The sequence below is a fragment of the Gigantopelta aegis genome, chromosome 1 (genome assembly GCF_016097555.1).
Source record: "Gigantopelta aegis isolate Gae_Host chromosome 1, Gae_host_genome, whole genome shotgun sequence".
Lineage (NCBI taxonomy): Eukaryota > Metazoa > Mollusca > Gastropoda > Neomphalida > Peltospiridae > Gigantopelta > Gigantopelta aegis.
This window is the reverse complement of record NC_054699.1, coordinates 20,919,290-20,926,276: the sequence shown is the minus strand read 5'-3', so window position 1 is coordinate 20,926,276 and position 6,987 is coordinate 20,919,290. Positions and strand designations below refer to the sequence as shown.

Below are 6,987 nucleotides of genomic sequence, written 5' to 3'. Positions count from 1 at the left end.
TACACGGAGTGTTTTCTTAGTTAATTGGTCTATGCTGTTAGTTCCTTCTACCTGTAATTCTTGATTGGCAGGTGTGTATTTGATTGGTAACCAGACGAGCCAATTAATTGACGCGGTCTAGACACAAAAATACAGACCGGTATTGTGGAATATTACCTGTCGCCCCTAAAATTGTAATGTACATGGTTTATTACTGTAAATAGTTCTGTAAAACTATTGATTAAGTAGACTTTTCCATCTAAAACCACACAACTGACCAATTACGTAGTCCCAAAGAAAAGAAAATTATCACTTGGGTATCGTGGGTTGTCGTTTTTGCTCCAACGTAGCATTTCAATAGGCCTAATAGTGTACAGTTTTCCTTTGGATTATTAAACAGAGAAAAATACTATAACCCCATTTTGTTCCGTTAATGCAGCTTGAAATATATTTAGTTAAATAGTCTATTATATTATTACATCATTTATGCTGTTTTACAAGTCAGGTTGATCAAAGAAAAGCACCTTGTCGAAAATTACTGCTTTTGTTTACACTGTACATACAGGAGATGGTCAGGAGCTGATGTCACTTCGCCCCAAGCTATCCCACCGGACGTCACAAAAACGAAACAAAATGGCTGCCCCCAGTTAGCAGGAATAATCATGTTTTTTCATTAACTCTAAAATTACGCGTTTTTCATTTGCTAAAGTGTCAGTATGTGTTGGTGGTCCGGGTATGCATCTTTCCAACACATAAGGCTCTTGTTTGAGTTGACCCTACCTTTAAGTGCATAGGGTAGCTATGTTCCTAAGGTAATCTTAGGGCTAAGATCAACTTAAATGCATAGGGTAGCTATGCACTTAAGGTAATCTTAGGGCTAAGATCAACTTAAGTGCATAGGGTAGCTATGTACCTAAGGTAATCTTAGCCCTAAGATCAACTTAAGTGCATAGGGTAGCTATGTACCTAAGGTAATCTTAGCCCTAAGATCAACTTAAGTGCATAGGGTAGCTATGTGCTTACGGTAATCTTAGGGATAAGATCGCTCCATGGAACTGGGCCATGGAAAGAATTGTTTATGTTTCCTTTTCAAATTAGGACATTTGGCAATTTAATAATAAAATACTGTCATTCAAGAAAGATTTGCAAAAAACCCAATGTATAACTGTGAATGACTAATGAATGCAATACTCTATTCACGCAATAATATGGTGACTTTGCTGCAAGTGAAAAAACAATAAATAAATACATTAAGTTTTCACTGTGTGATAATTGGTCAACTGTACTGTTGAGGAAGCAAACCCCACAAAAGCCAGCTACGCATAGCTATTCAATTGTCTTTCGACAGTTGTCTAATATAGGATACAATCCACTCACCTTGAATGGGTTTGATTACACAGATGTTTGAAATGTCAACATTCGGTACATTACAAGTAGCTGATAAGTGAATCCCTGTTAATTGAAAGAAAACATGTCAGGCACAGCTTGTAAGCATTGAGTTCAATACTTGAACCCACTCCCACCCACAAAAAATGCATTTGCTGTAAGATAATTATTTTTGCTATCTTTGAGTAACCTCTAATATCGTGGTATATTTTATGTATGCAACAGCTGACATTGCAATACTTTCTATCTGCTGCTTGAGCAGCTGTTGACATTTCTCAATACTTCCATGATGCAATATGTAAAATTAATCAGGGCTACCTCTGGGTGTGCAAAACATTTCGCCAAATTATGTCCATAAATGTAAAATTCTGTTATTTTTCAGCAAATATTAATTATTGTATGAATTTTTTTCGCCAAATTAAAATAAAATTCGCAATTGGCGAATTTGGCGAGTGGCAAAGCTAGCCCTGTTAATGGTTCTGAAGTCAGTATGCTGATCAAATTAAACTTTAATTTGACTGTTTGCCGAACAGTAGCTTGAACCCTGCCCAAAATCTGGTTCATCAGCCAGCTAATAGATTGATGTTGAACTGTACACAGGATCAGAGGTTTTCCTCGTAAAACATTGTTTCTCCTCGCATTTTAATCGTCCTTGCCGCCGGACCCCTCTAGATTTTCTCTTGTTTACAGTTCACCACCCCGGACCCCTCTAGATTTCCTTTTTTTTTACAGTTCACCAAATCCCACCTCTGTGTACAGCTAGAGAAATATTTGTTTATTTGTTTGCGACAGTCAGACAGTCACCGGAAGATTGTTTTGTCACGGGTCTGTAGTGATTAGGATATAGTGGAGACATGAATATGAACTAATTTTGAGGATAAAAATGCCGGATAATGCAAATACATATTCTTGTGTTCATAATAGGGATAAGTGTGTTATTAAAATAGCATTCAGTATTTACATTATTGTGTGGTGTGCTTTCCATTTGAAAAGTATGTTTTGTTTTTTATTTCTTGTCATTACTACATGTGTGTTTGTGGTGTGTGCATGTGTGTGTGCAGTGTGTGCATGTGCATGCAGTGTGTGCTTCTGCACACGTGTGTGTATGTGCTTGCGTGCACATGTGTGTGTGCTTGTATGCACGTGTGTGTGTTTGCTTGCGCATGCACGTGTTTTGTATGCATGTAATTTTCACTTCATCTCACGCTAGTGGTCCATTTAAATCTTCCCTTAATCTCGTATTATTTGTTCTCTACATTAACTGTAGGTTTCGTACACCCATTTCCCATCTAAAATTCCATGACTTCTCATGACCATATATCTAAAGTTCTATAACCATGTTGAATATGGGTTTGTTTGGCACATACAGCATTTTGCTTCATGTTTAGTTTGTCCATCGCGACCAACCCACATACTAAAAACTTAATATTGTAACAATGTACATTTTCCAGCATTGTGGATATTATATATTCGCTTCTTAATTCAGTTGGTCTTTCTTTAAAATCACAAACATTAGCCGCCACAGTAAATCTATTTGCAAACACACAATAGCCATTTTTAACCACAGCTTGTCCTTTGAAATCTTATCTTCTCCTACAGTTTTTGATTGAATTGTTTTCAAACTTGGTACAGTAATCCTCTGGGGTACCGTTCATAAACTAATAGACATTTTAAAATTTTAGAATTTTAAAATATTTATTAAATGTTTTTAAAATTTAAATTGAAAATTTTAATGTCTATCTTCTCCTTGAGTTTTGATTGGATATTAAATGGTTATAGCAGTCATTAAAAAGCTGTATCCTGTTAAATGTGTGAACACCACCTGTTTCCAAATTATTCATCTGCTCGTTGATCGGGATAGATAACCCATATATTTGTCACCAAGTAGCAAGAAATCAATAGAATGCTTTGTGAATGCCTGTTATTATCACGTCTATTTATACATATATTTTGTGTTTATGGAATTGATTTTTGAATACTAAATTAATAAATTCAATTGGAAAGCAAAATATTGGTTTTGTTGGTTTTGTGGTTTATTAAAAGTCAGACAGTAGCAATGCAAATCATTGTTTTTAAATTTGTTTTATCATGGATGAGTTTATTATATATATATATATATATGTTTTATATGCATAATCTTGGTAAAATTACTATGAGAATATCAAAGCAGGGCTAGCTCTGGCGAAATAATTGATATTTTGTTAGAAAATAACTCAGTTTCTGCAATGTTTAAAGTTTTATAGATAATTTTGGCAAAATTGTTTGCTCACCCAGAGTTAGCCCTGTCAAAGTTTAAATTTAATGTGCTGTCACTTTACCTAAACAGTGACTTCCGTGGTATGTGCTGTCCTGTCTGAGATGGTGCATATAAAAGGTCCTTTGCTACTAATGGAAAATTGGAGCAGGTTTCCTCTCTGAGACTATGTCAAAATTACCAAATGTTTGACATCCAGTAGTCGATGATTAATAAATCAATGTGCTCTAGTGTTAAACAAAACAAACTTTAACAGATATGATAGATAATGGTTGCTGTGCCTATATGTCAAAATTACCAATGATTAATAAAAACTTTATTTTAAACTCTGGCTTTCTCAAGAAGCTGGGTAAAAACAGTAAACAGAAATATTTAAGTCATGTATTATTTGTGGTCAAAGAATTATGGATGTAAAACACCCAATAAGTGGTGTCCCACATTATGATCAAATTTTAAAATAAATTTCTTCTTTTTTTCTTCTTTTTTTTTTTTTCTTTTGTACTAGTAGAAATTATTGGGTTGTAATTATCTATAGGTTTGGACATGTAGTTGATGGTACATGTATATACTTTACATAATAATCATATCAGGTAGGCTACCCACCTTTGTGAAGCTGGAACATTCCTTAATTGAGATGGTGATACAAAACTGGGTGCATATAAAAGATCCCTAATTGGTACCAATAAGAAAATGTAGCCCGTTTCCTTTCTAAGACTGTCAGAATTATAAAATGTTTCACGTCCAGCATCTGATGATTAATAAGTCATTGTGCTCTAGTGGTGGCATTAAACAAAACAAACTATACTATTGCCAATAAAGACATTGCATTGTGTGAGGTGCACAGCTATGGATAAAGAAATAACAGATTCAGTTGCCAGGTCTTGTTTTGGATTTACTTCATGTGTGGTCGGTTTGGGATCGATTCCCGTCGGTGGGCCCATTGGGCTATTTCTTTTTCCAACCAGTGCACCACAACTGGTATATCAAAGGCCTTGGTATATGCTATTCTGTCTGTGGGATGGTGCATATAAAAGATCGCTTGTTACTAATGGAAAAAATGTAGTGGGTTTCCTTTCTAAGACTTATGTAAAACTAACCAAATGTTTGACATCAAATAGCCGATGATGAATAAATCAATGTGCTCTAGTGGTGTCGTTAAACAAAACAAACAAACTATCATGTCATGATTGGTGTGCCTTACATTGATTTTAAGCTGAACATTAACCAATATACATTAACCAATATATATTATATCTATTCAACTTTTCTAGACGATTACAACGGTGTAGTTGAGGACAAGCTGAACATTTTACATTTTGTCAAGCCTGTCCTGGGAGTGGCAGTCCTCCTATAGGAATGAAGGAAGTGTTTTATTTAACGACGCACTCAACACGTTTTATTTACGGTTATATAGCGTCAGACATATGGTTAATGACCACACAGATACTGAGAGAGGAAACCCGCTGTCACCATTTCATAGGCTACTCTTTTTCGATTAGCAGCTAGGGATCTTTTATATGCACCATCCCACAAACAGGATAGTACACCATGGCCTTTGTTACCAGTTGTGGAGCACTGGCTGGAACGAGAAATAGCCCAGTGGGTCCACCGACGGGGATCGATCCTAGACCGACCGCACATCAAGCGAACGCTTTACCACTGAGCTACGTCCCGCCTCTCCTATAAGAATGAATGAATCGTTTTGTGTCGTGCTCGCATCGGTCACACATCAATGTGCTCTAGTGGTGACGTTAAACAAAACAAACTACTATTGCCAATAAAGACATTGCATTGTGTTGGGTGTCAGGCCATGGATAATGAAATAGCAGATTCTGCTGGCATGTCCAGGGCTGTAGCTAGCGGGAGGCAAAAAAATCTGGAAAAAATTATAATGAATGAATGAATGTTTAACGACACCCCAGCACGAAAAATACATCGGCTATTGGGTGTCAAACTATGGTCATGCAAACAAATAAGGTGATGATCAACATCAATATAAAAATTCAAGATTTAAATAAAAATAGTGTAAAGAACTGTGCAAAAATACAAATATCACAGATAGATACTGACTTTTACTCAAAATTTCAATTTGTGCTGTATTGGCCATTCTCAAAGAGAATGTTACACCCCTGCATCACGGTGGGGTTACAGCACGCGCAGGGAGGGGGGGGGGGGGGGGGGGGGATTATAAAAACTTGAAGAAAATTCTCTTCTTAACCGTTTAAGGAGTTTTAGACTATTAACTACTCAGTTGCCCCCTCTCCAAAGCCCCCACCCCCCCCCCCCCCCCACCCCCCCACACACCCCCACCCCCCCCCCCCCATACCCAACAAAAAATCCTAGCTACGGCCTTGATGTCTGCTTTTCGATTTTCTTCATGTCAGAATTAGTGACAGGAAGGATGAAATGGTTTTGTGTCGTGCTCGCACCAGTCACACATACTTGACACATTCATTTATTCTGAAGAAGGATCTGCGACCTCATTTAATGTGAACATCGTCGATGTCGGAGTGCAGTCATCTTTAAAGTCGCATATCCTAGTTTCAACGCATGAACATCGAGTCGTGTTAAGGGCCGATTCGAAAACATATTTTATTGCATATAATATATACTAGTATAATATACAAAATGACTGGGAACCAGTTATTCCACTTACGAGGCCCTGTCCTAATTACAAACATTAAATTGTATAATAATGGCGACTGCAGTTTTCAGTCTAATTAAAATTAGCTCCACTATTACGTGTGGTAGACCCAGTAGAGCTAATTTTAATCAGATTGCAGTTTTCAATAAATAAATGGATCAATCAATCAAAATAAACGTTTGTGAAAAACGATTGAACAAACTGAGAAAAAATATTTGATTTGGGGGTGAAGGGGGGGGGGGTCGGGTGTCAAGCATTTTTTGTTTTCCAATATATTTATCGTGGCAGCATGACTCAACCCCCACCTCCTCTCCCCCCCCCCCCGCGTGGTTGCGGTGAGTTTCCCTTCTCATTATCTCTGTGGTCATTGACCACATTTTCGTCGTCATATATATATATATATATATATATATATATATATATATATATATATATACACACACACACACATACATGTACATGTGTATATATATAAACATTTTTCTTTCTTGTATATTCTTGTGCCCCCGAGCATAGTTTAAGCTTGACAAAAGGACGCTACGGTCAGAGCCATGGCCGGAGCTGCTAGGGTTTTTTCTATATACATGTAGTACACACACTGATGGACACAAATAAAGGAAACATACGAGTAGTAATGTTCAGCAAATGATGACTACAATAAAACCTTTATCCATAGATTCAGAAGCTAACTATGTTGCTGGCATTCAACCCCATGTTAGTACCA

The 6,987-nt window shown here is 36.8% G+C and overlaps 1 long non-coding RNA gene across 1 annotated transcript; it reads left to right on the top strand.

The window, feature by feature from the left end:
• The first annotated feature begins 727 nt into the window (after window positions 1–727).
• LOC121371951 lies at window positions 728–3,374 on the top strand. Its single transcript, XR_005957867.1, has 2 exons — window positions 728–791; window positions 968–3,374. It is a non-coding gene; the product is annotated as an uncharacterized LOC121371951 (long non-coding RNA).
• The last annotated feature ends 3,613 nt before the right edge of the window (window positions 3,375–6,987 follow it).